A 14,832-nucleotide genomic window follows, 5' to 3' on the forward strand; every position below is an offset into this window, starting at 1 on the left:
GAAAATAACCTTTCACATTATCCTGCTCCTGCCTCTTCCTACTTTTCATACGCATGGCCATTTTATTTCTTCCCTCCCTCTACTGACTTTTAGGAGCGTGAAAACCCATGTGGCTTGGGCCACATGGCAAAACCCTGTCTATACAAGAAAATGCAAAAATTAGCTGGATTTGGTGGTGTGCACCTGTAATCCCAGCTACTAGGGAGGTTCAGGTGGGAGGGTTGCTTGAGTCGGTTAGTTGGATGTTGCAGTGAGTTGAGACGCTTCACTCTAGCCTAGGGGGCAGAGCGAGCTCCTATGTCAACAACAACAACAACAAAAAAAAAAAAAAAGAAAAGAAAAGAAAACCTAGTTATTTATTTCACTTTAAATTCTACATGCAATCTATCTAACTCACATCATGTTGATTTTCAATCTCATTGGCTCTCAAATTGGTTTACTTCTTTTCATTTTCACTATTCCTCCCCTTGTCATACTATTCACACCACAGCAAGGCATATCTGCTCTTCCTGACTCCCTAGAATTTATGCCAAAGGCACCAGCTGTTAGATTAGTCAACATATCACCAGCAAGAGACAGAAGTCCCTATTTTTCAGCATGCAGTCAGGGTTCTTCCCAATCTGATTCCCAGTATAATTAAGAGTAATGGCCACTTACAGGCTTACCACACATCAAGAACTGGGATGTTTTCCACATGCCATATCTAATTTATAATTCTCACAACAATCTTAGATTGCAAATAATTTTGATGTCATTCTGTGAGAAAATTAGTCTAAACTTTATTTCTAAATGTATCTTCCACCACAATCATGTGATGCCCGTGGCCAAATCAGGTAATTGATTTGCATTGTTCCAGAACTTGCTTTAACTCTCTTCCTCTAGCCTTTACTCTGCTCCTTCAGCATCTAATCACTTGCTAATTTCATTCTCCTGACAAGTTTGCTCATCAGTCAGGACCCAACTCAAATTCTAATAGTTCTGTGAAATTCTGTCCACATTCCTCACCTACTTTCTAGGCTCCTTAAGAGGTGAGATCAATTTTATGTATTTTTCCATCCCATTAAGGATAGCAAGGGCTTACATAGCGTGACACCTTTAATAGATTTTCCCTCTCCACTTACATTTTCTGATCTTTTATTTGCTTTTAATAATGAACACTCCAGTAGCTATCCTTCTTTCTTCGTGATTTCACGTGACTTAGCATGAGTGCATATCTTAAGAAAATTAGACTTCCTGTGGGCCTCATTTTACTCTATATATTCTTGATATTTTTAAAATAGGGTAAGTGCAGTCTCAAAATATTCATAAATATTGCACCTTTAAGAAACATCCAGAATTATTCTCGAAGGTTGTAGAAACATGCCAGTATATGAAGTATCACATAGAGAATATTGATTTAGTCAAAGGATTGCATGCCAAAAATGAGGAAGAGAACTGAAAAAATATTGAAAAGTGAGATGTGAAAATTAGGAACAGAAGGAAAAAATACATAAAACATCAAAATTCTCTACATTCTTTTGAAAAAAAGAAACTACAGATCAGAAACCAAGGTTTGTTTGATGAGCTTTGTAGTACCCTGGAACTTGCTTTTACTTTTCTGACTTTGGCCTTTGCTCTGATGTTTCAGTATCTAGACTAATGCGAATTTATACTTCAGTCTAAATCAGCACATCGGTCAGGAACTAATCCAAATCTTAATAGCTTAGCATTTTCCTACACTGTTTTATTCGGGACAAAATAGTCATGAAAATCATTTTTAAGGGTCAATTCCATTTTATGATAATTTATGTATTGTCAGAAGCTTCAAATATGCCTATTACCCTAAATTTTATTCTTCCAGTTCTAAGCTGCATTTTAAACATTTGCTGCAAATGACTACATCTTGAAGTCTACGTGATTACACAAATTATTATAAATACTCATGATTTACTGAGGTGTAGGCAAGGAAATTAAAAGAATAAATGTTATTAATTGCCGTGTATTTTATGTTAAAACTAAATAATACTGCCTCTACTTCCGTAACATTGCTCCACAGTATCCCACCTAGAGTGACCTGCTTTTCACGCACATATCCCTATTTTAAACAATGTCCTTTCATCCCAAATCCGTAACTAGGACTGTTGAGAGTCAGTACCAAAATCTTTGAAGATATTTAAAATTCTTTTACGTAAAAAGGTACATGTACATGCAATTTTTCTTCTACTTTTCCACCCATTTCGTCTTTTCCAAGCCTGAAACTCTTAGGCGCTGAGCAGTGGGCTGAATCCGCCCCACACTCTTGAGGGTGCTACAACCCTTGCTCTCATCCCGCGGCCCCCGGGCCTCTCTCTCCAGCCCAGGGAAAAGCGAGGCCAGGACTAGGGCCCCGCTCAGCCTAGATCCGCTTTCTTCCCAGGTGAGCGTAGCTGTCCTCCGGGGTCGCTCCTCGCCCCGGCCCACGAACAGGGTGTCGGGACTTGTAACTGCCCCGTAGCCCCGAGGGCGGGCAGGAAAGAAAGGCTTTTTTATTCTCCGCTGGGAAAGGGTTGGGTGTTTTGAGTTCAGACAGGTTCCGAGCGCCTTCTGGCTGCGCGGGGTTTGGCGCGCCCCGACTTGGGACTTGTAGCAACCCGTCCCCACTCCCGCCTCCTCTAGCGCTGCACCTTGACTCTGCGACGCGCGGTTCGGGCCGGAATGAGCCTTCCTCCGCCGACCTGACGCTGGGCAGGTAACTCCCCTCCCCTCCCCGCCCTCGCCCCGGCACTCGCAGCTTCCTGGGAGGCACACCTTCGGCGGCTGCGGGCGCGGTGCGGCGGGCGCGGCTGCGCGCGGCTCGGGGCGCTCCTGGAGGTAAGTGGGGCTTCGGCTCCCCTGCCCCGGACCTCGCCGGACGGGACCCCAGCGGGCGCGCGGTTGGGGCGGTCGGGGTGCTTGGGGAGCCCGGGGCTTCATCCGTCCCTGGCCCGCGCGGCGGAGAGAAGGCAGAGGGGCCTCCCCCTGGGGAGCGCGCGCGGGATTGGATTTTGTCTAGGGCTCAGAACTCAGTCGCTTGAGTCTTTTCTACGTTTCTTTCACTGTCGTGTGGGTGAGAGTGAGTAGGGAAGTTTGAAAAGTTGTCTCGGGCAGAGGACAGGCACCGCCCCTCGTGGACGTTGGATTCGTTTCCTCTTTCCTAGTGTAGGAGTCCGCCGAGGACCCCGGGAGAGGAGGCGGGAGGAGAGACAGCTGGGAGGTGCCTCGTGGGTGGAAATCCAGAGTGGAAGCGGAGGGCGCGGTGGTGGGGGGTCCCGGGAAAAGGTGGGGGAGCTTAGGTCGCAGAGGGGCGTGGGTGTTCTTTAGGTCCAGAGTGGGGAGCCGAACTTGAGAAGACAAAGTTTTTCCACGCAGTTTCTTAATGGTATAGGATCCCGTTTTTGGGTGTAGACCGGTAGCGACCTGTTTTTCAACCTTGGATCGGCTTGAGTCTGGGTCTGTTCCCCAGCAGCTCTCCAGGAGAGTCTGTACCTACCAAATTTTGAGAACCACTGCTCTAGATCATGGTAAGCGATCTAGAAGAAGCGGAGCGGATGCCTTGAGCAGATTGCTGCTGGAACGCGGCTTGGAGACTTAAGGCCTATTCTGTGTGATATGTGGGGGCGGGGGGGGATTTACCTGTATAAGGTGAGGGAAGAGGCAGAGAATGTGTCTGTGTTCATTGCAGGAGTCATAGGTATGTAGAGAGACAACAGTACTTTATAGGAGGAGACTGGGAGGTTATGGGAACACAGGACAGCACGTTGTCCATGGTTGGAGTGGTGAGGTAATAGGGTCTTTCTGACTTAGAAGTGGAAATGAGAGCTCAGGCGGCCAGAATGCTAAGAAGGTGTGCAGGTGGCAAGCAGTTGAAGGTAGAATTTCATACCCAACAGCTTATTTCCAAATTCCCATTTACCAAACATCTTGCCAGGTTACTGGCAGTACCTCCCTTCTTTCCCTTTCTCATCCTAACAAGTGCAAGAGCCCGGAGGAAATCCATGACTGAGGCTGAATCATTGCTGACAAGCAACAGGAAAGGAGACAGTGATGAAAGGGACTTAGAAGGAAAAGTTGGATTTTTTTTTTTTTTTTTTTGACGGTTGGAGGGAAGAGAGGTGCTGGGTGAGTGGGAGGGTTCAAATTGATTGGAGAATGAGAATGATGTGTGAAACAGCATGATGGAAAGTTAGGAGTGCAGGTCTTTGTTGGCTTCGTTTCTCTCTTGCCTTCCTATAGTCCCCAGAAAGGTAGAAGTCCTCACGCCTTCCATTTGGAAATTCCACCCCCTTGCCTTTGAGGCTCAGGCACACTTGGTGTATATTCTTACTAAGGGTTCTGGTTACACCCTTTAGAGCCTGCCCAAGGGGCTGGGTGGATCCTCCCTTTAAAGCTGGCAAGCTCTAAACCGCAGATGCTGAGAATTTATTGTGGGAAGCATCACCAATTGAACAGCTGCTGAAAGAGATTGTATAGATGGAGACAAACCACACCTTTGGTGCTGACTCGGTGATTTTTTTACATTTGTGCCCTTGAGTTTATGACTCTAACTGGGTAAACTTTTTTGGGATGAAGTAATTAATTTTATTAATCTTTCTATTTTATTCCCTCTAGCTTCTACCTTTCTTTGTAGTTTAAGGTGGCGGTTCATTCACTGAGTATTTTCTTGCCTGTGACTCACCTTGCAGCAAATCACCTACTTATTTCCCATTTAATTGCATTATATAATACTGAGTTGCGAAAATGTAGTGTTATTATACTTTTAAGTGCCCAGAATCTTGAGGTGAAACTGTGAGCCTATCAAAGCAGGACTCTTCCAATACATAAATCTGGTTGGAGGAAACCTTTTGAAAAGAGCCCACTTAGCTTAATTTAACTAATTATTACTAAAATTTCAGGTTGCCCTTGTTTAGCTCGTTAGGTAAGTTTGCCTGTCTGTCCCTTTATGCGTTGCAAAATGTGAATGTTCCACGGATGTTTCACAATTCAGTTTGTTAAACACAATGTTTTGTTCATTTTGAAATGTGCTTTTGTTTCTTTAATTTCTGATCTGGAAATGGAATGTATTTCAGAATTTTGTCGATGAATTTCTCATTTGAACATCAGAATACATCTGCTCCCCTTTGGAAAGAGAGTTCTAAATGACGGTTATTCACAGCCCAGATTTTAAGGATGCCATGGATAAAAATTTGTACAGATAGCACTTAAACTCCATCAAGAATCAAAGCCAACATTTCTCTGAGAAAATGTGTTACAGTCTTCAGTGGGAGTTTCCTTCCTCCTGAGGTGTGCCAATGGGCATGGACACTGTCTAGATGTATCCCGGCCCCCAGGGGTAAAGCAGGCTTCCCAAGGGGACTGGCAGGCTGAGTGCTGTGGGCTCCTGAGACAAGAGCTGGGGGAATTGGTAGGCTTCAGTGGAAAGGATATGTGTGGAGGTGAGGTGGAGTGGGGGCAAGTTGGCTGTAGGCTGGGGAGGAGATGCTTTAAGGAGGCAGGGGGCTAATACAGAAGGTGGGGGTGGGGGAGGAGACAAAGGATGGTTTTAGTGGCTGTGAGGCTGTACAGAAGGTGAGCCTGGATGGAGAGATTATCCAAATATAAGGGATCTTCACTGGACATGTTGTTTATGTTAGAAAGTCCTGGAATCGCATGATCATGAATGATAGGAAACTTTTCCTCTGGGGACATCTAATTACTGCCCAATTTGTCTTCTATTTTTACACAGTCCTTAGGAGTGGAGTTAGATGTCCTCTAAGAGCACATGACATTTATCTTTTGATCTGTGTCTTACATAATTTGTAGATTACTGGTCCGCGGGGAACTTACAGTAGTCACTGTCAGCCTCTCTTGCATACTGACATAGGGTCAGGTGTAATCTCCAGGTTACTGGCAGGGGCCTGTGTTAAAGAGTTTATAGAGAAGTTATTCAGTGATGATGATTATTTAACTACTCTAACTTTATGCTCTTTCATACTATCCTGTTATTAAACATATTTATTGACCATTATCTGCCAAGCAATATATGTCTCTCCAGGGGTAGGAAAGTAAAAAGATATTCCTAGATCTTAGAAAGCTGCCTGTTTAGGGACCTAATGATAATTATAAACACACAAATAAATAAATGGATCAAGTCCACTGATTCTTGTAGTTCCTTCCTATTCTCTGAAGGTCACAGCGATGGTGTTTGTGTTCATTAATCATTTGTGAAATTGAACATTAGCAGCCCTGGGATAGTCATGGTTTTTGACAAAGTATTAACATTCTTTAGGCCTCGCAGGTTTTTCACTGGTATTGTAAAAGGTTTAGACTGTGTCATCACTCCTGTGTCCCACCCATACTGCTCTGAAATTCTCTGTGATGCCTTATGAGACTATCATAAAATAATGTTAACTAAGGTTTCCCCAGAGTTTCACTGTGAAGCTTATTATTTCCACTTCTTTGGCCAAATTTTCATTTCAAAGGATTTTCATTCTTAACATCAGTCTCCTTCTCTGTTACATAGACATCACTTACTACTTGGGGAAGAAAAGGCAATTTTCTTTTCCTTTTTTTTTATTGCATTTTAGGTTTTGGGGTACATGTGAAGAACATGCAAGATAGTTGCATAGGTATACACGTGGCAGTGTGATTTGCTGCCTTTCCCCCCTTCACCTATATCTGGCATTTCTCCCCAGGCTATCCCTTCCCAACTCCCCAGCCCCCGCTGCCCCTCCCCATTCCCCACAACAGACTCTAGTGTGTGGTGCTCCCCTCCCTGCGTCCATGTGTTCTCATTGTTCAACACCCACCTATGAGTGAGAACATGCGGTATTTCATTTTCTGTTCTTGTGTCAGTTTGCTGAGAATGATGGTCTCCAGGTTCATCCCTGTCCCTACAAAGGACATGAACTCATTGTTTTTGATTGCTACATAATATTCCATGGTGTATATGTGCCACATTTTCCCTGTCCAGTCTATCATCGATGGGCATTTGGGTTGGTTCCAGGTCTTTGCTATTGTAAACAGCTGCAATGAACATTCGTGTGCATGTGTCCTTATAGTAGAACGATTTATAGTCCTTTGGATATATACCCAGCAATGGGATTGCTCAAAAAACTAAAGAGTGGCATCTTCCATCTCAATGGTAGCAATGGAATCATTAAACGTGAGATGTTTGAGTTGTCATTTATATTCAGGCACTAGAAATGATGGCTTTAATTCTTAACAGTATGTTACTCCAAATACCTAGTCTCATTTGACTCGTTCAACAGTTGTTTCCTGATGTTTCAAAATACTATATTTTTCTCTAATAAATATAAACTTCGAGTTATTTGTTAAAGAAGAGGGTAATGTAGCTAAGGTGCTTTTAGAGTAACTGTTAAGTGTTCCCTCATGATTCTTTTTTTAGTTTCAACCCTTCCTTTCCTTTTTCATCTTTATTGGCCTTTTCATCTTTTTTGTTGCTTCTCATCCTTTCCTCCTTTTGTCCCTTCTCTTCTTTTTTTCTTCATGCATCTCTTCTCTTCCCTCCCTTTATGTTTTTCTCTTTACTTCCCTTCCTTTTTATCTACCACTTCTCATTCCTTCTGATTTACCTTTTTACCCATTAGTCTTTCTTCTTTCTTCTCTCCCATTCCCTACTTTTATTTGTCTATTTCACCATCTGTTGAACTGCTTATTTATTTACAGTTCTTTATTTCTGTCTGTCATCTTTATCAGCTCAGTTCTCTACTTTAGTATTCTAAAAATCTGTACAAGTAAATTAGAAGCGTATCTCGTTATTTTGTGCTTTGCTCTATTGTACTTTGCAGCAATTGTGTTTTTACTAATTGAAGGTTTCTGACAATACAGCCTCAAGCAAGTCTGTCAGTGCCATTTTTTCCAACAGCATGTCCTCTCTTGGTGTCTCTGTGTCACATTTTGGTAATTCTCACAATATTTCAAACTTCTTTGTTATTATATCTTTTGTGGTGATTATCTCTGATGCTACTCTTGTAATTGTTTTGGGGTGCTGCAAACCATGTGCACATATGACAGTGAACTTAATCCTTAAATGTGGTATGTGTTCAGACTGCTCCACCAACTGGCCAATTCCCTGTCTCTTTCCCACTCCTTGGGCACAGTATTGAAATTAGGCTACTTGATAACTCGCAGGGCCTTTAAATGTTCAAGGGAAAGGAAGAGTTGCGTGCCCTCACTTTAAATCAAAAGCTAGAAATGACTAAGCTCAGTGAGGAAGTCATGTTAAAAGCTGAGACAGGCCAAAAGCTAGACCTCTTGTACTAGACAATTATCCAAGTTGTGAAAGCAAAGGAAAAGTTGTTGAAGGAAATTAAAAGTGCTACTCCAGTAAACACACACATGATGAGAGAACAAAATAGCATTATTGCTGATAGAGAGAAAGTTTTATTGGTCTAGAATTCAATCTTGTTCAATCTGTGGCTTGCAGGCCACGTGCAGCCTAGGACGGCTTTAAATGCTGTCCAACCCAAACTTGTAAATTTTCTTAAAAGATTATGCAATTTTTGTTGCAACTTTTTTTTTTTAGCCTGTTAGCTGTTGTTAGTGTTAGTGTGTTTTATGTGTAGCCCAAGACAATTCTTCTTTCAGTATGGCCCAGGGAAGTCAAAAGATTAGACACCCCTGGATAGATCAGCCACAACATTCTCAGCCAAAGTCTAATCCAGAGCAAGACTTTAACTCTCTTCAAGTCTGTGAAGGCTGAGAGAGATGAGGAAGCTGCAGGAGAAAGATATGAAACTAGCAGAGGTTGGTTCCTGAGGTTTAGGGAAAGAAGCTGTTTCCAAAACATAAATGTGCAAAGTGAAGAAGCAAGTGCTGTTGGAGAAGCTGTAGCAAGTTAGCCAGAAAATCTAGCTAATTGTTGAAGAAGGTGACACTAAACAACACATTTTTAATGTGGGCAAAACATCCTTCTATTGGAAGAAGATGCCATCTAGTATTTCAGAGTTAGAAAGGGAAACTCAGTGCTTGGCTTCAAAGCTTCAAAGGATAGGCCGACTGCCTTTTTAGGGGCTAATACAGCTGGTGACTTTAAGTTGAAGACAGTGCTCATTTACCATCCCAGAATGTCTAAGGTGTTTAAAATTATTCTAAATCTAGTCTGCCTGTGCTTTGTAAATGGAACAACAAAGCCCAGATGAGAGCACATCTGTTTACAGCAAGGTTTACTGATTTTTTTAAGCCCAGTGTTGAGACCTACTTCTCAGAAAAAAAAAAAAGTTCTTTTCAAAATATTAATGCTTATATACAATGCACCTGGTTACCTAAGAGAGCTGATGGACATTAATGTTGTCTTCATGCCTGCTAACATAACATTTATTCCATAGCACATGGATCATGAAGTGATTTTGACTTTTAAGTCTTATTATTTAAGAAAGACATTTCAAAAGGCCGTAGCTGCCATAGACAGTGATACCTCTAATAACTCTGAGCAAAATAAATTGAAAATCTGGAAAGAATTCACCACTTTACATGCCATTAAGAACATTTATGATCCGTGGGAGGAGATCAAAATAGCAATGTTAACCGCAGTATGAAAGAAGTTAATTCTGACTCTTGTAGATGTCTTGGAAAGGTTCAAGACTTTTGTGGAGGACATAATTGCAGATATTGTGGAAATAGCAAGGAAACAGCAAAGGAACTATTAATAGAATTAGAAGAGGAGGCTGAAGGTGTGGTATGGTTTCTTCAGTGTTGTAACAGTTTAATGGACGTGGTGTTGCTTCTCACAGACAAATGGATTCTTGAGATGGGATCTACTCTCTTGGTGAAGATGCTATGAACATTGTTGAAATGACAACAAAGGGTTTAGAATATTATAAAAACTTAGTTGGTAAAGCAGCAGCAGGGTTTGAGAAGATTGACTCTAATTTTGAAAGAAGTTCACCAAATGTAAAATGCTATTAAACAACATTGCATGCTACAGAGAAATCATTTATGAAAAGGAAGAGTCAATCTATCTGGCAAACTTTGTTATTGTCTTATTTTAAGAAATTGCTAAAGCTACCCCACCCTTCAGCAGCCACCACCCTTATCAGTCAGCAGCCATCAACATCATGACAAGCTCCTCCACTGGCAAAAAGATTATGACTTGCTGAAGGCCCAAATGGTCGTTAGCATTGTTTTGGCGATAAGGTATCTTTTGACTAAGGTTGTTCATTAGTTTTTTAGACATGATACTATTGCACACTTAATAGGCTATAGTATGTTGTAAATATAACTTTTATACACACTGGGAAACCAAAAAAAATGTATTAACTCGTTTTATTGTGATGCTCACTTTATTGTGGTGTCTGGAACCCAGTTTGTAATATCTTCAAGGTATGCCTATGTATGAAAGTCAAATTTTATTTTCTAATACAAGGCAAATTTTATTTTTTAATAGCTAAAATAGAAATAAAATGGGCAATTACTCTTCGAACATTGTAAGGACAATTTTCAACAATATGTTTCTAGTATTCTTATATTTAAAAAATTGTTCCTTTTCTTCACAATGGAACATATGTGCAATGGTCATTTGATCAAAACCAAAGATTTGCTTCTTTTGGCACATACAGTGAAGTCCATTTGCTTTAATTATATTCAGATTATAAACATCCTGTCACTAACTTCAGGATTTTCATTTTTCCAGTTTTCAAAATTTATTATAAGTTCAAATTGCAATAAAATATTTAAATAAGTGTGTAAATTCACAGAAAAATAAATACAATGATATTGAAACTGCATATAGACATGCTGGCAGCCCCATGTACAGTAAAATGAATAATTAGTAATGAATTGATTAAAGACTAGAATTATTAAAGCTGTTTTGAGTGTCAGTCTTTCATGCAGAAAAGTTCAGGATTTTGAAATATCAAAAGAGCTAAGTAGAAAATCACTTATACATGTAATTGAAAATTACAGCATATGGCCACAATTTCTATGTATCTTAATGTCAGAGAAAAACATCAGACAGTATACATTGAAAGAAGTCTAGAAAGTGCTTTATTGCCAAAGCACTTATTAGTGTGGTACTAGGCCAATTCATGTACACTCATATCTCAGTATATTCTCTGAGAAATCTGTCACCTTTGGTTCATACTCAAAGCCATAACTCATCGCTCTGTTATTAATATAGAGCCTTCAAACTATTTGAAATTCTATATTTTGTTTATGGAGTGTCTTTACTCCCATTTAGCATGTTAAATCTTGTATGTGAAGGAGTTAGAATAAGACATTTGGAAGAAAAGAAGGGAGTTAAATCTCTCCAAGGTCATTGGATCCAAATTGTGATTCCACAGAAATTTGGAGGGGATCCAAAATATGATTCACCAAAAAGTAGGGGCAGGAGCCCTTGAGATCCTAGTATGTGTGTGGATGTATCACACACACAGTAAATGATCTGATAAAATAATTACTTGAGTTAAGTGAATCATCTTTGCTTTTAATGTAACAATGTAGAAATGCCATTGTATCCCAAATAATTCAGTTTATTTTGTATACATATGAGAAATATTTTTAATTTGTATAGAGGATGGTTAAAACAAACAAAGAGAAGATAGGTTTAGATAACATAATCAGTGATGATTCATTCCACGAAAAGGGTGCCAAGGTCTTTTCGCTTAAGATATGTAGTGGTGTAGCAATTACTAAATATTGGCCACAACTCTTTGGGGAAAGCTGAATTGAGAGACTAAGAGAGGAGCCTGTCTTTGAAATTAGTTAGAACTTTGAGCTGCAAAGGAGTGGAAACTGCAAGATTTACCCATGGACTCACGCATACACATACATAGGTATATTGTGCAGAGTGGTAAGTAAGCCAGTGATAGTCGCGATACTGTGTGGCCAAGTTGTCTCTTTCTCCCTCACTGTTTTGCTGACACAGGACTTATGGACAAAAGAAAGTGAAATGAGCTGCCAGATGCATTTTCTGGTTCAGATGTGGTGTAAGCAAGTGTGACTAGCAGAGTTCCATAAACATCAGCTTTGTCTTAGAATTGCGGTTTTGCAAGTTAGCCCCACTGTCAGAGGAATTAAGCACAATTGTATATAGAGAAAGCTGGGAAACCAAGTTACTGTTCGTGTGTAAGCCACAAGTCCTAGAAATCTGTCTATACAAATCTAGCAGCATTTTACACATTTAAAAGGTTTAGTTCTTTATTTCTTTTCTTTTTCTTTTTTTTTTTGAGACAGAGTTTCGCTCTTGTTAACCAGGCTGGAGTGCAATGGCGCGATCTTGGCTCACCACAACCTCCGCCTCCTGGGATCAGGCAATTCTCCTGCCTCAGCCACCTGAGTAGCTGGGATTACAGGCATGCGCCACCATGCCCAGCTAATTTTTTTTTTGTATTTTTAGTAGAGACGGGATTTCACCATGTTGACCAGGATAGTCTTGATCTCTTGACCTCGTGATCCACCCGCCTCGGCCTCCCAAAGTTCTTTATTTCTTATTTATTAACTTCCCTAGTGTAAGTGGTCTATAAACAAGTGAGGAAGCCAACGAAAAAGGTTATTTTGAAAAGAATAAAAAGTTGAACTAGATTAAAATCTGCCTGATCAGATTTGTTTTCAGTTTCTGGGGTAATATAAAGAGAAAAACACATTATTTCAGTTGTGATACAGCTGTCTAGGCAGGCTTGATTAAAAGTGAATCCTAAGGGAAACTACTAATAAAGAATTGGTAGGTATTGGGATTATTTTAGATATTCTGATTATTTATATGGCTCTTTAACCAAGTTAAAACTAAAATCTTTCCAGGCTAGATATATTATTAATATTTAATATTATTTGGCATTCTAACTAAATAAATTTGTGTCCACTTACATACTTGGCACAACATTATTTCTGTTTTTAAACCTCTACATTATAACAGTCTGAGACTGCTTTTCTGCCACTAAATGTATATAACAATTTTACTTTTAATGAAAAGCGATTCCTAACATAACTAAGCAAAATACATTTTCTTAATATGACATTTTATTTATAGAGTTCCTCATTTATAGTTGAGGCACACTACCCTTGTTAAATATATTTGGGAAGTCATTTTAAGAGTTCATATTAGAACACACATTTAATTGGTTTTCCTACAGCATTTACTGTGCAAATGTCAGCATGCACCAAGAGTGACTTTATTGCCTTAAATAGACTCAGAGGTGGGACAGGAGGGCACATGACACATTCAACATTTCACTCCATGGGGCTCTTGTTGCCTGTGGTGTTTTTGTCCAAATATGTCTTTGTTATAAATTATACTACATTTCTGAAACTGAGGTTGAAGGAGACTGAACCCTACTTCCTGTGGTGTTGAGGGAATTATGTATGAGTGTTGTGAAATGAGGAGGAGGGGGAGAGTCATGGTGGATACAAGTAAAGGGTAGGTCCGTAGATCTCTAGTTATTTCTCCTTAATAATTATACCGTGAGGGCAGAACTGAATTTACTTGTGATGTAAAAGAATAGGTTTTATTCAAGTCAGTGATGATACTTAAAATATGGACTAACCAACATGATGGGGCCACTGGTATATTAGAACACATCAACTCAGTGACCTTTAAGCAGCTGTTACTCTACTGAAGGGGATACAGGAAATAGCACATAAATAAATAAATATTTTACTTACCCTGCATAATAAGTGTTATAAGTTAAATAAAGCATGGTGAAAAGATTAAGTGTGATAGAGAGAGGGTGGGTTCTCTCTACAATGGGTAGTCTGGAAGACCTCTCAGAGAAGGTAACATATGGGTAAGATAGAAATGAAAAAAAAAAAAAAAAAAAAAAAGGAGCATTCCAGGCAGATGGGACAGCTAGTACAAAGATCCTAAGTTAGAAATTAACTCAGGAGGTTAGTGTAAAGAAAGAAAACCTGTTGGATATCCAGGGAAGATGTCCACAAACCAACTGGATATATGAGTCTAGAGCAGAAGGGAGCAGTAAGGTCGGGAGTTTTGCAAGACACGAGGATAAAAGACTGGACAAGATTATCCTGGGGAGAGTAATGAAAGAAGAGCGAAGAGAGATGGCGACTCCCAAGTTCAAACCCTGAAAACAGGAAAATGAATAGCTTTGATGGCATTTGAGGAAAATTCTTAGTCTTCTACATACCTCAGCATTGATTTTCAAATACCATTGGAGTTAACAATAGTCACTATTTAAAAGTCATTTCCCCCACCTATCCAGCATTTTCAAGAGAAGGAGATCGTCATCCTGTTGCAAGTTTTGCCTGCCTTTAGATAGAGTGAGAGATGCATTCTTCTTGAAAAGGAATCCGGATTCACATCGGGATGACTTATTGGATAAACTTAATTAAGCTTTACACTGCTTTGTTATATCAAGTTGTAAAATATAGACTTCAGCTTCCCAGGGGCTGCTCTGAAATACATAGTGACTTCAATTTCACAATATACTAAATATCCATAACCATAATTTATTTAAACACCCAATTAATCCTTTCTTGCTATTGAAATAAGTTTACATAACAAAGTTGATACCAGAAACACAAGAAAAAATGAGTCATGCTTTATAGCTAATTTGTATCACTACTTGGGTTGAAAACACAAGACTTAGTACTTTATTTTCTTATGATTAATATAAATATACAGAAACTGTTTGCAGAATGACTTTAACATAATTAAACAATGAAAAATGCAAATTTCACAGAGAATCCCGAGATACCTGATATCACCTTTATTCTGACAATGTTCTCATTTGAAATTAACATCTATGTTTTTGATACAGATCTACCCATTTACCTAATTACTTTTACAGTACTCAATGTGTTTCTGGCTATTCTTTCTGAAGCCCTTTAAAATATATTTTAAATATAAAATATAATATTTATATTATCAAAAACCTAACCTCA

General features: G+C 39.7%; 1 protein-coding gene across 1 annotated transcript in view; it reads left to right on the top strand.

The window, feature by feature from the left end:
* Nucleotides 1–2,762: 2,762 nt before the first annotated feature.
* FAM83B (family with sequence similarity 83 member B) overlaps nucleotides 2,763–14,832 on the top strand; it is a 101,281-nt gene continuing 89,211 nt past the window's right edge. The window contains exon 1 of the mRNA XM_035295933.3: nucleotides 2,763–2,829. The gene's annotated coding sequence lies outside the window, so the exon portion shown is untranslated. The remainder of the gene's footprint in view (nucleotides 2,830–14,832) is intronic.

The sequence above is a fragment of the Callithrix jacchus genome, chromosome 4 (assembly GCF_049354715.1).
Source record: "Callithrix jacchus isolate 240 chromosome 4, calJac240_pri, whole genome shotgun sequence".
NCBI lineage: Eukaryota > Metazoa > Chordata > Mammalia > Primates > Cebidae > Callithrix > Callithrix jacchus.